The sequence below is a fragment of the Nycticebus coucang genome, chromosome 2 (genome assembly GCF_027406575.1).
Source record: "Nycticebus coucang isolate mNycCou1 chromosome 2, mNycCou1.pri, whole genome shotgun sequence".
Lineage (NCBI taxonomy): Eukaryota > Metazoa > Chordata > Mammalia > Primates > Lorisidae > Nycticebus > Nycticebus coucang.
The window spans coordinates 69,761,957-69,780,866 of NC_069781.1; the positions used below are offsets into that span (position 1 = coordinate 69,761,957).

At 39.3% G+C, this 18,910-nt stretch overlaps 1 protein-coding gene across 28 annotated transcripts in view; it reads left to right on the forward strand.

The window, feature by feature from the left end:
- PTPRD (protein tyrosine phosphatase receptor type D) overlaps positions 1-18,910 on the forward strand; it is a 2,247,062-nt gene that overhangs the window by 1,678,215 nt on the left and 549,937 nt on the right. The window lies entirely within an intron of this gene.

Genomic DNA, 18,910 nt, shown 5'->3' on the forward strand with positions numbered 1-18,910 from the left:
CTTGTTTCTCTCTTCTGAAAATTTCCCTAGCCAGTTAAGGTGGTGATCTGAGTTCAGGTTCCTACCCATCAGAGGCAATCAGAGAGAGTGCCAAGAATACAAATGTTGGCTGGTGTGCACCGTGGGGTATGTGCACCTCCTCCTGTTGGCTTCTCTCCTGTTCCTTGTGTCTCGTGCCCCCTCTCAGCACCTGGGCTGACTCCGCCCTTGCATGTGTCCTGATCCTGTCTCTTTCCTCTTCTCTCCACGTCACCTTTTCTCATCTGATCAAGCCTGCTGAGATCAATGCTGTTGTCACTTACTTATATATACTTACGTCAGCAGGATAGTTTTTTTTTTTGAAAAATAAAAGTCAGAGTTGGGCTCTGACTTCTATAAAGCTGTCCATTTCAAGTTTTAAAGCCAGAAATACAAATGATATCAATATGGCTATGGGAAAGCATTGCTGAAATCTTAGGCTAAACCGAGCATTTGTTTTAAAACTGTAACCCAGTCCAATGATAAGTTCTTTGTGACTCTTTCCCCTATATTTAGTATGTGTTCAGAGCTCATTTGGTTTATTAACTGCAAGACTATCATTTCTCAGAATTTTGAAGACTCTGTGGGAAGACCTTACAGCATTCACACTATGCTACTGTTACTACAGCACCATTAGCACCCCAACCTTCTTGCAGATATCAGTATAATCACAACTGAAAATTGGTGGAACCTCGATATGCAGGGTCATATTCTGACCAAACTGTGACCTGACCTGAGGCCTGATTATTTTTAAATTGATAATAGTACTGCTCTCAAATAAACAGTTTGAATGACTCCTCAGTTTACAATGTAAACTTTGGATTTGTTTGTCATTGAGTTCAAGATTGTACTTTTTTAATTACACTGGTTTTAGGTGGACAATTAAAACTCTTGAAAATTCTAAGCAAAATCCAAAATGTTCTTTTACTGCCCTATTCTTTGAATGTTAACATCTCTATTCTTGTGCACATTTTAATGATACTATCACCTGTCACTGCCTTTAAAAGTACATTTTTTGATGCAATGTCTTTATTACCTTCTAATGATGATTTTCCTCCACAATATTGCCCTTGAACCTAGTTGTTTTATCGAAATGACAGTCTTAACAAATTCTTTATATGGTAATGTCACATAAGTCCACCCGCTGCATTAGTGACAGCCAACAGTTGTTGAATGTAATAGTCCATTACCCATCTTAGTAATGTTGTTTTGATGCACATCTGCATTCACCAAAGATCTTAGGAAAACATTTAGGAAAGAGACAAAAATACACACAAAAAGAAAAATGTTTTCAAGCATGTTTGGAATAATTTGGATTTGTTTTTCACAAAGATTTGTGTTTCAAAATCTTTTCTTTGCCCCCATTCCAAAAACTTTAACATAGCCAGGCGTTGTGGCAGGCGCCTGTAGTCCCAGCTGCTCGGGAGGCTGAAGCAAGAGAATTGCTTAAGGCCAGGAGTTGGAGGTTGCTGTGAGCTGTGTGAGGCCACGGCACTCTATGGAGGGCCATAAAGTGAGACTGTCTCTACAAAAAAAAAAAAAAAAAAAAAAAAACTTTAACAAATAATTATTGCTCTTTAAATGTCTCAGCTTTAACAAGATGAGCTCCCATTATACTGCCTAAGACACTTTGCTGACTGCCAAGCACTCACCCACAAGGACACCTAAACCAAGCACACAACAGCATCTAGGCGCAATGTAGCAGTCTCCCTTGTGACACATCACAAATGTAAGTGAAAGGAGGAGCGCTCCCTTTCGTGGGTTCCAAGCATCTACTCCTGTCTAAACACAGCCTGTTTCCTTGAAAACCGCCCTCAACAACCTTTCCACAACTGCTCCTTGCCATGAAACAGCCACCACTTACAGGTTGGGGGAGCAAAAAAAATGGAAACAATCTGTTTTGCAAGCCCTTTTCCAGCAAATTTCTGCTTTAAGACCTTCATGCCACCATCAGGGTATCACCTGCACACTCTGTGCACTCTGTGCACACTCAGAGGTGGGAGATGTGCTAATCTTTATTTGAACAACAAAAAGCTGGAAACTCAATTCCCTTTCTTGAATTGCAGAAATGCTTGAATTAATGTTTGAGAGCACAGTTTCTTAATTATAGAAACAGAGAGTCCTTCAAGGTCATCTCACTTTCATTGACTAGGGCACGTTACCTTTAGTTTTAAACTGCTGTAAGTTATAGAAGAAACTTCACTCAAGGGACCCAGGTTCAGAATAATAATTATGGGGGTCCTGAATTAGCCCCATTCAAAGTGCATGTCACATTGCTTTGTCAGTCTTGTTCACAGATAAACGATCTTTTTGTCTTGCCTACTTCTCTGTAGCTCTCTTAAAGAGAGCAAAAACTATTTGATACAGAAATTTATGAAGGGAGACATTTGATAGGGAGATCACCGATGCAGATAATCCAAAACAATGAATTTTCATGAAGTCACTTTTATTAAAACACTATATTCCATGACTGCTGATTTTCTTCCTCATTATTTGTTCCTTTCCTCAGTGAGTTGATGTGAATGAACATGATAGTCTTCTCATATAAAAACACGTGTATTTTGTTAAATAGTAAAACCCAGCACTTTATTTCCCCTCCTTTCATATGACCTTTCCCAAATGGCTTGTCTATCCAATATGCATGTTTTCCCATATTTTGTCTTATTATACCAGTGCCAGCAATAATTGAACAATATTTATCGTCAGTGGGGAAATATTAAGTTCTTTTCTGAGACTGAAAAAGAAATACTTGAAGTTCTTATTTTTGCCCTATGGATTAGATACTCAATTAGTTCAAAATATTTAATGTAGAAAACATAAATCTCACTCAACTCTGTTTTTTAATTTAGCTTTTGAATGTTTTGTATTTGTAGGATGCATTGCAATGCTTCCATTAACTCTCTCATTATTTATTATTTTATAGTTACTCAATGCAAGCCATGTATAATTGGAACCCAGATTGCCCCTTACATTTTATAAATAATTGTCAAGAAAAGAATCAGAGCACAGCCAGGCCAGGCTACCTGTGGTGGGGTCATCCCGCACATGGATTTTCTTCTGCCACTCCCCAACCCTCAGTTTTCTTCTCTTCCCACTCTGGCCCCAGTTCTTTGCTTCTGAGTACAGGAGAGTCCTGGGGGTCGCAGGTGGTTGTTTTAGTTTATACTGCAACTGAGAGGCATATAGTCTCCCATAAAAGAGACCATGAGTAAAAATGAATGATGTAGCATAAATCATACTTAACAATTGAAGGCACGAGAAGTAAGATTTACGACAGGTAAGCAGGGAAAACTTCCTGAAATGAGGGGGTCTAGTGCAGGGAGTGTGAGTGGGGAAGACTGAAAGAGAGTTAATGATGGCCGTGAGTCAGCCAAAGAATCCGAGGCAATGTGTTTGCATATCCAATGCAAACTCCTAATTTACGTAGAATTTTAAAGTTTATGAAGTGTAAATTCACAAGTAACAAGTATATGGCACGGGTATATCGCACACTTTCTGGAGGAAGGGCACCGTTATAATACTTTGACTTAAAATACATATAAGCAAACTATGCAACAAATGTGTGTACTTTGTTACTATTACAAAATTTTAAAAAATAAAGTTTATAACATACTTTTGCCTATATTTTCTCAATTGCTTTTCACCAGGTTTCCATGATATATGCACATGGGTGGTTACTAATCTTCATTCTGTAAATAAAGGATTTGAAGGCTGGAGAAGCTTGGAGCCAAGCCCAAACGTCACAGTGTAAGAATGTGACAGGGAATCAACCATTCTTCCAACTCAGCATTCTTTCCAGCAGTGTGCACCCCCTCCCTCTCAGGTTGCCAACCTCTCCATCACACTCCCAGAGGAGTCTCTTTCCTCCTCACCAAGTTCTTTCACCAGGGCCCCCAGCAGGTGTTGCTCAGGAAGATATTAAGTTCTGGGTTCGCCCTGAGGTGTGTCTTACTAAGAAATTCCTTTCTGCATTGTTTTACCAATGCAAAGCAGTTCATGATTAAGGCTGCCTTTGAGGATATCAGAAATCTCTAGAACCGGGTCTAAAGTCTTCTGGAGTAAATGCCATTGGTATGTGGCAGCTGCCCCCAGAGCTTCACTTCAGGTTTCAAACATCAGAAGTACTTTCCAACCCCTTCAGCCTGCACATAGATCTTCCTGTCTAAATCCCAGTGCAGCTCAGGCAATACCTTCCTGAACATTTTACGGAATAATGATCTCTCTTTCATAGCTTCTCTAATGCTTGTTGTCTTTTCCTGCGTGTACCTGTCAGCCCGTGTGCATGCACTTGGAGATGAATGTCCATGTCTTATACGTCTTTCATATTCCCCTCAGCAGGGGACCCATGGGTGTTTAAAAATATTACTTTATTGGTAGATTTTGGCCTCTGTTTCTAGCCCAACAAAAAGAAATATTGTGGTTAGAGTTTCATAATTAAAATGATCATTAGCAAATATGGTTTATCTTGATGGCATTTAGCAGAAGTTCAAAGGTTCTCCTACTTCACACCTTTCTTAATGTGCTCTTAGCATTTTAGAAAGCGGTGTTCAATTTGCTTTAGTATACTACACAAAACTAAAACTAGACAACAATTATGTCTCTCGATCTCAAAACAACACTAGGTATGCATTTCTTTTTACCAATTTGATGAAAATTAAAAATTGTAAGATTTGTTTTCAACAAAAAATAACCTGAGTCTGTAATATTGACTCTAAAGTGACCAAAGATGTGTTGTGTGCCTGAGGGAAGCCTTACCACTGCACAAATCAATTTCACTCCTCTATATTCTTTCTGGGAATTACATATATGCAGGCCAGCAGAGCAATGGAATCACAAAATTAAACCTAAAATTATTCAAGTCACAGAGACTACAGAATGATATTATCTTAGGATCTTCTACTCTTCTTGCTTAATCTATGGATAAAGTAAACAGCTTTATTACCTTCTGCCCCAGTATTGGGTCATGTTGATAACTAGTTCTGAAATTTTTACTAAAGTTAGATATTAGATTGTGATACTTTATAATGAAATTTCATTCATCACTGAGCCAGTGTATAAATTTCTAGTGTTCTGTGTGCTACTTTCTGCTATTTTAAACTTGGGTAAAATGTCTTCCAACTATATTAGTTTCAGCAAATGAACAAACCATGAGTCCGTCCTGTTCTACTATATAATTTTAAGCTTAATGTTATTAGAAGCTATTGTGCTTGGAGACAATGGCAATCATGTCCCACAACCAATTCCGAAGGCAACAGGAAATTGAGAAAGTAGTTTAATAAACAGATGCTCCCTCTGCCTTTTTAAAGAAAATTGTTATTTATGTGAGCAGGCTTTCTCCCTATAACACAATCTGCATGTTTAAAAGGCAATCATTTCCCCCCAGTTTATTCACTTAAATGAAATCACTACTGCTCATAGGAGTACTCCCCTGCTTTGTCCCATGTCAACACTCCGATGTGTGGAGTTGGACAGAAAAGAAGATAGGGAATGCAATTCCACAAGTGCATAGGATTTAGAAGAGCAACTGGAGTTTGAAATAGCTCTCTTGATTTTTTAGAATTTTTACAAGAGCAAACTACAGGGGGCAGCAAATATTAACAGGCTCTTAGGAGCACGCTAAACCTTGGTTAACATGTTAGGCTGCTCAGTCTTTCTCTAAGAGAAATGCCCCGCTTTAATGTGAAATGTATACTTTTCCCATTACTTTAATTTCCAAGTATGTAAGAGTTAAGTTGAGAAGGTTTTTCCCACCTCTCTACACAGTAAGCTGAAGTCCAGAGGAATCTGTTACTTTTCAGCAAAGTCACTGTCCCCCTCAAATTCTGCAGTCAAGTGTGATATGCTGAAGTGACATGGATTAGAAACCTGGGCCTATCTAGGCATTAAAGTGCGTGCAGGGGCGCAGGAAATGCACACACATGGGGAAGGCAGGGTGCTGTATAGGGCATTTTATTTTCTATTCTATTTACTCAGAGCAAGTTGAATCCTGATGGAGCTGGCTGAATTATCTTCCACACGGTTTGAAGATTCCATTACCTGAGAGACAGTTTCCAAATACTTGGTATATTTAAAATCAAACTCACTATCACTGAACTTCTCAAATACAACCCACACCTCTCTTTGAGGGGCTTTGATCTCATCCTGGGGCATTTTATAAAATATCATAGAGATTTTTTTTAAGAAAGTAAAGAAAAGTCGAAAAGGAAGCATTATCATTCTTTCACCTACCTCAAATCCCTGTATTTTAAAATATCAGCAGCTGTTAGGAGGGTTGGACATTTCTCTAACTGGTGATTAATGTAGTTACTAACATAGAGTAAAGTCACTTCACAGGACTTAAAGGGAGAAGTTGAATCATTTTCCAAAATAAAATTGAAAATATAAAGTGAGTGACGTTTTGGTTCTGCCACAGCTGATCTCTTGTGCCCCTGGGACTCAGCTTCCTTTTTCCTTTCTGCTGATTAGTGCCATCTCCTATTTGTAGCTCTTAATTTCACTTCTTTCTTCCATTGTTTTTTTTTTTTTATAATAAAATATTACAAGTAAATGGCAAGGCACAGGAAATATCATAAAATCACCCATGAGCCATCAACCAAGAGTAAATAAATGTTAATATGCCATTTTACCTCAATATTTTTTCTTTCTCAAATGGCATTTTTACACATTTTATTTCAGTATAACGTAAATTCAGATAAGTAAACATAGAGTAAGTGGGAAGTTCAATGAGTTCACCTAAACTGAACACACTTCTACAACCAGAAACTTGAACAAGAAACAGGACATCACCCGTGCTGCCAAGACCCAGAATGTGTCCACTTACAGTCTCAAGCCCCACCCCAGGCCCACGTACTGTGACTCCTACCAGGACACATGAAATTTTTCTTAATATAACAGTGGTGTCTGGTTCTGGTTTCATTTGCTGAGCCTCATGTTTATGAAATTCATCCATACTGTTGAATGTAACTGTAGAGTTTTTATTCTTTTTGACACATGGTATTCCATTGAATGCACATCTTCCAATGTATTTTAGGAAATAAAATGTTAAAGATAAAAGATACAGGAAATTTTGTTATATAGCCTTTATGTCTATCATCTTTTACTTTTTCTACATGTGGAGATATATCCATTAATAACATATAAACCTATTCTGTGTTTTGAACTTTATATAAGTAATACCGTCCACATACACCATTCTACAAGTTTATTTTCCTCTCTCAACATTATTTTACAAATGTTTCCACTTTTAAATATGCATACCTAGTCCATTTTAACTTCTGGGTAGCGACCTACTTAATATACCAAATTGTCAAATGTAGATCTCCTTGTTGGCTGATTAGGTGACATGCACCTTGTGCACGTGTAAGAGAGATCCTCAGGGCATACCTAAAAGTGTAATTGTTGTTCAAAGTGTGCACACTGTTATCTTTATTGCATACTGTCAAAATGCTCTCAAAGAGGTGTAGCAAAAAGCCATAAGAGTTTTCACCTGTCCACATATATGCCAACACTTAGAATTACCAGATTTCTATTTGTTTGCTTGTGGTTTGTTGGGTCTTGACAATTTGGTGGGCGTGCAATGGCATGTCCCTGATTATTGGTGACATTGAACACCGTAGGCATTTCCTAAGACCTTTCACTTTCTGTTTCACTACCAGCCTTTTGCTTTTCCACGCTCCCTTCTCCCTACACATTTCACACATGGCAATGCAGACTTTTCTTTTCTTCTTTCTCCTACTGATTAATGAAGGGGGACTGTAGCCCAGTGCCAGGCTAATCTATCCAACGCTAATCTCTTCACACATTCTCTTTATTATCTGCTGGAAGTTACTTCTGTTTCTTGCTTTTATCTTCTCTTGTTCCATCAAATTTCTTATCTCATGGCCTTTTCCCATTTAAAAAAAAAACTCAAAATCTCTTCTATTCTTGCTATTTTTCTGTTATTTAGTGTCCTAATCAAATCTAATCATCTACCTGTCTATCTATGTCTTATTCACCATCAAACTTCTTGCAAGACCTTGATTTTGATCTCTGATTCTCAGATCTCACCATAGTTAGCCTCTGCTGTTCCACTGAAATGGATGTGAAGGTTGTCACTGACATCTAAATTTGCACGACTCACTCTATTGTCTTGATGGAGACATTTCCTGGACCTCATGCCTGTAACCCCTACTGTGCTGTCATTTATTGAATATTCTGTGCCCTTCTGTTTCCCTGGGTCTTGCATGTGTGCTATTTGGTGAGATCTCCCCTCCCCTCAGCCTCAGAGGTAGTGATTCTTCCTTCTGAGGTTCTATAGAACTATAGACCCATATAATATATACGTACGTGATTTCAACTTTGTATTGTTATTACGTTTATCTATAATAAGAGAGATTCTGAGGAATTCGTATTTCTGTACCTTCAGTGCTTAACATAGATTTTTGGCAAATGTCTGTGGAATGAATGAACAAATTGAGCAAGCATTTTGTTGCAGTTTCTTCCAGTTCTAGTTCAGAATCTATGATGGGGGATAGGGGGAAGGGCCTATTTCTTCCTGTACTGCCTGCCTCCCCTTATCCATTTGCAAAAATGGCCTTCTCTCTGCTGGACAGGTCATATGCAGAATCCAAGGGATTCTAACAGCATTGAGCAAAATCCCCATCACAAGCTGAGAAGTTGCAGCCTGGGGGAGGCGCTTTACTGACCTCCCCATGCCCATGTTAGAACTGGGGCAGCAGAGGACCAGAAAAGGCCCAGAGTGGGATTCTATTTCTTTCCTTTTGTGCGCCAAACCCTAAACACCGAGAAAAGAAAAATAAGAAGTGAGTGAGAGTAGAAAGGGGAGAGTATGTAAATGAGTAAGAAGAAAACAAGATCTCTCAAGGGGGTGTGAAGAAGGGGAAGAGAATCACAAAGGTTTTGTCTCAGGCAGAGGAGCAGTGATCAGATTAAATATTTAATATGAAGGATAGACTTGGATTTATTTTTTTTCCTTTTTTTAATTTTTATTAAATCATAGCTGTGTACATTAATATGATCGTGGGGCACCATACACTTGGTTCATAGATCGTTTGACACATTGTCATCACACTAGTTAACATAGCTTTTGTAGCATTTTCTTAGTTATTTTGCTGAGACCTTTACATTCCACATTTACTAGGATTCACATATTCCCTTGTAAGATGCACCGCAGGTGTAATCCCATTAATCCTCCTCCCTCCACCTACCTCCCCCCTCCCTCCCCTCCCTTTCCCCCTTCCCCCTATTCTTAGGTTGTAACTGGGTTATAGCTTTCATGTGGAGGTCCTACATTAGTTTCATAATAAGGGTGAGTACATTGGGTACTTTTTCTTCCATTCTTGAGACACTTTACTAAGAAGAATATGTTCCAGCTCCATCCATATTATTCAATCCTGTAATCCCTCTACTGGGCATATACCCAGTAGACTTGGATTTAGATCACCAAAATCCACCCAATTCCAGGACTGGTGGATCCCAAGGGGATTACAAGCTGACATAGGTGACTTTTTTTGTTTGTTTCCTGTGGTTTCTAGAACTCTGTAGCCATTACTAATAAATGTTTTCCGGGTTTAAGTCATGCCAAAAGGCACCATTATCACATTACTTTGCCCCATCTTTCCAGGTCACATGTCTGAGTCTTTCATGCCTGTATCACTATGTGTGAGTAGTAAGAGTTGAATTCAGGCCATTGTTTGCTTTCCTGATTAAAAAAAAAAAAATGCAGTTTTCCAGATTTATCAGTTGCTAATTTAATATCAAATTGTATGTTGCCAATCTGTACATTTAACAAATACCTCTTTAATGTATTAGCATTGGTTTTTAAAGATCAACCTTCTCCTTATATGTTAAAGAATGCTTACCTTAAAAAAAGAAATACTAGATTGATTCAAAGCACACAGGCCCCGAGAGAGGCTACAGTACCATATCTGTTCAAATACAGGGGCTAACTGATTTCCCAAAGACCTTGATCCTTATTCATAAAGTAATGCAATTCACTTCAAAAACCCATGACTTATTTGCACTTTAAAATGATAAAGCTCACCCCATCAGTAACCATAAAAGGCTGTGGAACCTGGTCTACAGCTGCAAAGGCCTCTTTTGTCCATTTCTTCATTGAGACAGACAGCTGCCTACTGCGGCCTACTCACCCCCTTCTCCCAGCCTGATTTCACAATGGGGTAACAAAGGAAAATAGGCAATTAGAATAGCACCTTGCTTCCTAGAGCCTAGTGCTCCTGGAGAATGACTATACTGTATAAATAGCAAATAGATTATCTGCCTACTGTGGTGTGGAAGACAAGGCTTTCTTAAGGCAAAGGGAAGTAAAATTTAACACAAATTGGGAAGAGAAAATGTTCTAGGAATAGAGATATTTAAGGGCATCTGAAAATAGCCACCTAAAAAGTACTCTAAAACACAGATCTTTCCGTGTAAAGGTCCAAGCCACCATGTGTGTGACACGTACTTTTTTAACCAGACTGCCACACTGATTTAGCCCTAACCCAGGAGCAGTCTACCTAGGGAATGGCTCTGTGTCATTTCTTGAATCTTCACGTGGAGATGAGAGGAAACACTATGAGCTTGTGAAAGTTGACAGATCTCTGCCTGAGGCCAATAGCATCTTAGACTCCTGTCCGGCCCAAATAGGAATGTGAAATAGAAGTGTCTCCTACTTTCTATCATCTTAAGCCTTGAAAAGGAACGATTTCCTGATCTGGCCAGGCAGAATTGCCCTTCTGTATTTTTCACTCTCAATCCATTTTATTTGAAATATTATGTAAGTCTTTTGTGATAGCGCTTGATAAAAGACATAAATGCTAGGTTATTTATCTACATATTTCTGATAACAATATATTGTGAGGTCTATTTATTTTGAACATTCATCCAATTCAAATATGGGCACTAGATTAGGCTGGGTGTCCTCAGTGTGTGATTTGTTCATTCATTTATTCATGAATTAATTTACCACATAGCTATTATATTGCCTATTATGTGCCCAGACCTGATTAGGAGGTGGAGACACAAGGTTGAATAAGACATGCATTATGCAACAACAGAATATGCATTGTGCAATATAATCTCTCTCTCTCTCTCCCCACCATCTCTCTCTATTTCTGGTTTGGTTGAACATCATCATTATCATCATCATCATCACCCAGATGCCCAAGTTAGAATCTGGAAGTCTCTCTAGATGAAGCTTTCTTTTCCATTTCCTTTTAGTGCAACATACTCCTTGGTTAACACCCTCTTGAGCTTCTGCCTAGAAAACTGTGATAGCATGTGCAGAGATCCAGTAATAGATGGGCAATGGATTTGATTATTACTTAATACTTTGAGCACCAACTTAATGTTTTACATTCCATATTACAGTTTATCTTTACAATAACCTTATAAAAAAACGAAATTATCACTTCCATTATAGAGATAAGAAAACTGAGGTTTGGAGAGATTTACATGAGCTCCTAAGGGCTTCAAGTTAGTAGGTGGGATAGCCTTGGTTTGAATGCAAGACAGATGTCAAAGTCTGCTGTCTCTACTCTGCCGCAGACCTTGCCCCAAATATGGGGTTCCTTGATTGTTTCTCACTCATGAGAGTTCCAGGGAGAGAAGCCTTCACATACACCATTATCTCACCCTTTCTAGGTGATATTTAATGTCTAAGGTGAGGCACTACAGTTAGAAACAGCCATTGAAAAACCTTAAGGGTAAGCACTTCATCTCCGAAGAATGGATCATTAGATCGTAGTCCAGTTCAGCTGGGAAACCTTTAACAAATCCCTCTTATAAATTTTGGTTTCAACTGACTGAGATAATGTTTGTCATCTTTTTGTTTCCTTTTTCTCAAATCCTTTGTGGACTAAACAGTATTATTTTATGTTACCTTTTTAGTCAAGGCAGCGCCTGAAAAGTATGTCTACCTTGAATGTAGTGGTAAGAAACAGGTTATTGTATCTGGGGTAATAATTTCAAATTGTATCACCCAATTGTACAGTAAATATAAAAGCACTTTATAAACTATAAATGACCATGTAAATACAAAAGGTATTATTATGTTGGTAGGCAAACATAGTCTCTTACATGGTATTTGATGAGCACGCCTTTTAAATGAAGCAAAAAACAACCCAACAAATACTCCTTGATTGTCCTATTAAGAAGTGAGTGGCATAGTTATTTTTCCTTTTAAATTTCACACTGAAAAATGCAACTATTTGATTTAAAAATTCCCAGTTGTGTGTGTACGTACAGGTATAATGAAGTTCTTAACATGATTAAATGCACCAAAAGCTGTAGTTTTCCTAGAATTGAGATGGCTTTTCCACTAAGTTCTAGTAAGGAAAGGTAAGACTTGGGATCAAAGGGCTGATGTGTTTGTACATGCTACTGAAAGTAGGGAAGAAATAATCACAGGAGGTGGACACTTCTGTGTATTGTGAAGTTTTAAACGGCAATTGCAGGAGTGAGGTAGCAGCGACTAAGAGACTAAAGAGGTAGTTCTGAATTCAGCAAGTGTATCTTTCATTACGGCTTCCTTTGAAGTTAAAACCTCATCCCTTTGTACCTAGAATAGGTTTTGAAGAAACAAAACTTCAAGAGCTTCAGATGGGCAATAAAAAATGTTGTAATCTCCTACAGGAGAGAAGTGATTTAGAAGGCAACTTATTTTTTATGACACATCAATGTTTGCAACAGACCAGGCCCATAAGTAAGAAGTGAAGATTTAAAAGGAAAGAGCAGCGACATAACTTCCCTTTACAGGTGTCATTTGGCTTAAAACAACCTCTACGAACCCAGGGACTGAATCATTTGGATGTGTGCAAGAGAGGTTGGCGTGACAACTGCTCCTCCTTCATCTGTGTGCAGCATAGTTCTTAGTGAAATCAGAATAAAATGATCTGTGCATGTCTGTGTTTGACAGTGGTGTTAAACCAGTCGGGGGGGGTTGCAAAATTATGTCTCTGCTATCACATACCCACTTTAAAAAGAAGCAGCAGAAAATGATTATTAATACTGCAGGCTACGGAGTCAAACAAACCTGGGTTCAAAAGCCACTTCTGCCACGTCTATGCTAGATTTGTACCAACTTAGGCAAATCGCTCAGTTAACATTTCTACACCTTAGTTGACTCACATGGGAAATGAAGATAACAAAGCCACTTTAACTGATGATTTTCTTGATTGAGTAATGCTATGTCCTTTAAATGCTTAGCCCCAGTCCCGCAAGGTGGCTCCTGCCTATAATCCTAGCACTCTGGGAGGCTGAGTGGGGAGGATCACTTGAGTTCAAGACTTCAAGACCAGCCTGAGCAAGAGTAAAACCCAGTCTCTACCAAAAAAGAGAAAATCATAGCTGGGCAGGTAGGAGCGCCTGTATTTCCAACTACTGGAGAAGCTGAGTCAGGAGAATCACTTGAGCTTAGGAGTTTGAGGTTTCAGTGAGCTACAATGATGCCACTGCACTCTACCAGGGTGGCAAAGCAAGACTCTACCTCAAAAAGAAAAAATAGGCTTACCCTGTGTCCAGTGCATAGTAAGTAGTTTTAAGCTTGACATTATTTTTTAGTCATTTATAAAACATTTATTGAATAACTACTGTAAATCAGACAATTTACAAACATTGTGCGTGTGCATGCATATCTTCAAGAAATGAAGCATACCCCCATACCACCTCTGCATTATACGTAAATGTATAATTAGAGTTTTTAAGCATTTTCTAATCACTAGTGCATTAGCAAACAACAAACCCTATTGCACGGTGCAGAGTTTGTTTACTTGAGAAAATTCAGATAATGCAGCTGCTTCACACAACCAACCAGGGGGTATACTGATTACAGAGTATGTTGAGCCCCAGGACTATATTTAGTTAGAATGTGACATCATTTGAAAACTTTAATTATTTGAATCGTGCATTTTAAATAAGTTTGTTTTCTATTTAAGGAAACCTAGATAATCAAATAAATGCCCCCCCCCTTCCTAACTGCATTTAATCAATTAGAACTTAAAACATAAAGGACAATAAAGTAATTTCAAACCCTATGCCATCTACATCATGCCATGGCTATCTAGGTCAAAATATATGTCCTGGAACATAATAATCATATGCTATCAAATATAATTAATATAACAGTATAGGCCAATAAGGTGAGTCCTCATTCTGGCCACAGACATTAGAATTATGAAAGATTTCCCTATGGCAATGACGTAGTGAAATAGCATTAAGCATGCCTTTCCAGGGGTAGTCATGGTTGTGTCTATATGATACTGAACATCTGTATGAAAACCAAAAAGTTCAATCAACTCTCCAGATGTCTTCAAATATCAGTGTGTCTGGCTTAAGGACAAAACAGCTGGACATGGTTTTCATTTCATTTTTCTTTCAGATGTTAGTCTCTTATGGACACAACCTCTTTCTGTGTTCTTTCCTACCACTCTTGCCTTTGAGATTATGACTAAATTATTACCAAAACACAGAAAAGCTTACCATATAAAGACGTGTTCCCTGTGTTGAAGTATGCTATTAGCCAAAACTCTGCTGGGTCAGACATGGGTATTACTTGTTAGAGTTGTTAGGACAGTGGCAGTGAAACACTGAACAACAGAGAGCACATGGGGGTAATTTGGTTTACGAAACAAAATCTTCTTTATGTCATAGAAAATGTGTGATCTGACATTGGTAGGTTTGGGTGTTTTCAAAGTTGAGGCAGTGTGGGATAAGGGAAGACAAATGTATTAGCATCAGAAAACCAAGAACAGAATCTCGGGCCTGAGTTCACATTCTGTTCTTTACATGTGACCTCAAGATCCCGAACTTCCTTGAAGTGATTGACTATCTAGATTTGCCTGGAACTCTCCAGTTTTGTTATGAAAATCCCATGCCCTGAAAACATCCCTTGGTCCCAAGCAAATAGATACTTGGTCACCCTAATGGAAGTTATTATTACCTTCATCTTACAGGATTAGGGTAATAATCCTTCCCCACTGAGTTGTACTACAGAATAGTGAATAAGTAAAGCATCTAGAACAGCCAAGAGCGGTGTTCCCAAATGGGAACTATTATAATCGTTACACATCTCGCTCACATTTCCCATTCTGCTTGCTGTCAGAGCACAGGCCCTTCTGTTTCCATTTCATTCAACACAATCAACACTTCACTTGCACCATGATAGGCACTCTAATGGGTGCCATCACGTTCCCAACACATTCATGTCTACACTGTTCTCCCTGTCGTTGCCTAGATGGTCATGAGTCCTGCATCATCCTTGCTGGAATCCAAGAAACAACTTTTTGTTTCCTACTACGCAGACCTGATGTGCTGGTATAGTTCAGATGTGAGGTGTGAAGCCCCCTGTGCCCACAGCAAGCCCGATATACATGGGCTCTCCACAGGTGCTTACAAAATTAAAGAAGGGTTCATCAGGAAGGAAGAGAAGAAGCCAGCGAGTCACGGTGAACCAACAGTGAGAGCAGCCACTGTCGCCCTTCTCTTCTCTACGGACTCTTCTCTTCTATCATGGATTTCCGGTTACTTCCTATTGGAGCTTTGTTACTATCTCGCAGGATTCAACCAAGTATATTTCCTTTGCATATGAAAAACTTTCAATATACCAGTCTAGTCTGCTCCCTTTCTGGCCCTGCCTGACTCTTTGGTTCTCAAGCCTCTGGTTTCTCTCCTGCTGTGCTGAACATCCACTGGCCTTATCTAGCTTCATCATTTGGTCTGTCTTCAAATTCAAAGAACATTCTCTTGAATCTTTGCATTTCTCCCTCCACTGTATCCTACCCTCTGTGTTGCTTATTTTCCTTTGCTTTCCATTTTCACCAACTCACACACCTGCTCTCAGCTCTCCCAGTGCCTATAGTCTCAGAAGCTGCAGTCTGATGTAAGATAGCCACAGTCCTTGCCCTTCTCTGTCTTGCAACTTAGCACCCACCTTCTCCCAGTTTTCCCTAATTGTCCCCACCCAGTGTCTAGCCTACCATGATGGTCTCAGAATAGAGTGCGAGCTGCCAGAATTACGAGGGGCTAGGTTTTAAATAACCACTGTGCCATTTCCTAAAGCATGAAATTAAATGAGTGTTTTCACTTTTCTGAGCAGCCTTAATTACTCTTTTGATAAAATGGGGAGAAGAATTGTACTTGTAACAAAATGGAAATAATTATTATGGGAATTAAATGAGGTAATATATATAAAGTTCATCTATGTCAATTCCTTCACTCCCATTCATCCTGATACTCCATCATTTCTATGATTGCCTACTTCATTTCTTAAAATTCTAGGAGAGAAAATCATTGTGAGAATTCTAGAATGTATCTCTCCAGGTACTTTGTTCTGCCTTTGGTAAGCTTTTGATATCTGTTACTGAACTGATTCTGGATGCAATCTAGAACTCCACTTTGTTATAAGATCTGGGCTGGCAATGAGGTTAGGACCAGAGCATCTAGGTGGCTCAAGTTATTTTAAAAATAACAATATGAGACCCCCTCAGTGGGGACTTTACAGAGCCTCAGGGGAGAGAGAGGAAAGCTTACACTCCTGACCTCTCACTATAGCGTTTTTCTTCTTTCCACTTTGAAGCAGTGAATAATCAACATGTCAGAGTTCATTTAGATCTAAATCCAATTAAGTCTGACCTTAGGGATAGTGACTCACAGCTCCAAGCAGGTGTGTGCTTGGAAGAAATCTTCATCTGTGCCCTTTGTTCCATTTTTAAATTACCCAAGTTTATGGTCATGTTCAACACCGCCCATTGAACGTCCAGGGCGAACAGCTGTTGGTTTAAGCATCTAGATGTTTATGCTGGAAAGAGTTTTAAGAGTTTAAGAAAGAAATTGCCTCTCTCTATGCCATGTGGAATAAATATGAGTTAATTTTTTTTTTTTTGAGACAGTCGCACTTTGTTACCCATGGTAGAGTTTTGAGGCACGTCACAGCTCACAGCATCCTCAAACTCTTGGGCTCAAGTAATTCTTTTGCCTCAGCCTACCAAGTAGCTAAAACTACAGGCACTTACCACGGCACCTACCTATTTTTAAGAGACAGGGTCTCACTTTTGCTCTCGAACTCCTGATCTCAAGCAATCTGCCCACCTCAGCCTCCCAGAGTTCTAGGATTACAGATGTGACCCATAGTGCCTGGCCTGAGAGTGAAAATTTGCTATGGGCTTCATCAGCCCTTCTGCTAGTTGTTGGCCCCTAAGTAACATTACTCAACCACCATGCCCCTTGGAGTCATCATCTGTGTAATGCCCTGTAAGATTGTTGTGAGGATTAGACTTAAAATAGGTAATTCCAGTGGTAGGACACCTGATGTGTCATAGTTGGTACTCAGTGATATTCACTATTAATATAATGGGTGCTATCAAGACATACCAGGAATTTCAAACATCAGGTCAGTTTTCACTGTGGGAAAAACCGTGTGTGTGTGTGTGTGTACATGCATGCAAGTGTGATATTTTGATCAATTCTTCAAAGTATCTTCTGTTAATAGTGCCTATCTTTTTCGAAGTCATGTTCTAAAATATTATAATTACAGATGCTCATAATGGTTTCTGTTAAGTAACAGAAGAGAACGTTGTGGCATAGTGAGCCCCTGGGAAGATTCTGATACTCTGCTGGGTACTTGTCATATATTTTCTTACCTATTTCTCACACTTTCCTTGTAAAGTCTTATTATTTTCATTATACAGGGAAACAGAAACAGGTAGATTTAAAAGCATAAATTCAAACCAGGGCTAACTAACTCTAAATCACCTCCTGCTTATCTTAGAGACCAGAAAAGTGTAATTTTCTAATCCCTAAAACAAGGGGATTGGATTAGACTTTTTTTTGCAATTTTTGGCTGGGGCTGGGTTTTGAAACCACCACTTCTGGCATAGGGGGCCGGCGCCCTACTCCATTGAGCCACAGGCACTGCCCTGGATTGGACTATTTTAAAATTCCTTTCCAAATCTATAAGCTTAAGGGACGCTGTTGTAAAATAAATCTAAAAACAAATCTAATCAAGGATGAACACCATGAAAGCATCGCTTGTCTGTATTTGGTCCATGCGTCTTTTTTGAGTGTCCATCCTTCTTATTACTATAAGGGGAAAAAGGAAAAAATGGAAGACCCTGTTGGTTCCTAACTTAGCGTGTTTTTTCCAGACTGCTTTTATTGGCACTTTCATTGACCTTTGAGGCATAATCTTCAGGATGCCAGAGCTCCCCTCCCCCACCATCATCTTTCTACCAACCTGGCTAATGACAGGCAGCTCAATTCAATCCAGCAGATGTTACTAGGTTCTGGGTGAGAAATCTTGCTGGTATCTTCTTTCTCCTTTTCTTCTTTCTCTTCCACTGCAAGAAGACAGAAGAGTCCAGGAGAACATCTGGAAAGTTAACTGAGGCTCTTGCTCCCACAGGAGGAATGACCAGACAACCACAGAGAAAACTAGGGCTGGATGAGTCTACGGCTCTCTGTGAATCCATTCCTGCTCTCTGCTGCCTTTCTCTGGTCCATTCTATTTGTACTGAAGATCCAGGTCTTGAAGCTCTTTCAAATTGTCCCCAGTGGTCCTGATTCTCACTCTTTCCACTATGTTGTGCTTCTACACTTTTAAAAAAAGTACATACATTGCATTATGGCTAGTTGTGGACATGTCTATCTTTTATTTAAATTTATACCCCTGTGGTTCAGCACACGTGGCTAAGCGGTTAGGGCACTGGCCACATACACCAGGGCTGGCAGATTTTGAACCTGGCCTCGGCCTTCTAAAACAACAATGACAACTGCAACAAAAAAATGGCTGGGCATCTTGGTGGGTGCCTGCCAAATCAGCTATTTGGGAGGCTGACACAAGAGATCACTGAAGCCCCAGAGTTTGAGCTTGCTGTGAGCTGTGACGCCATGACACTCT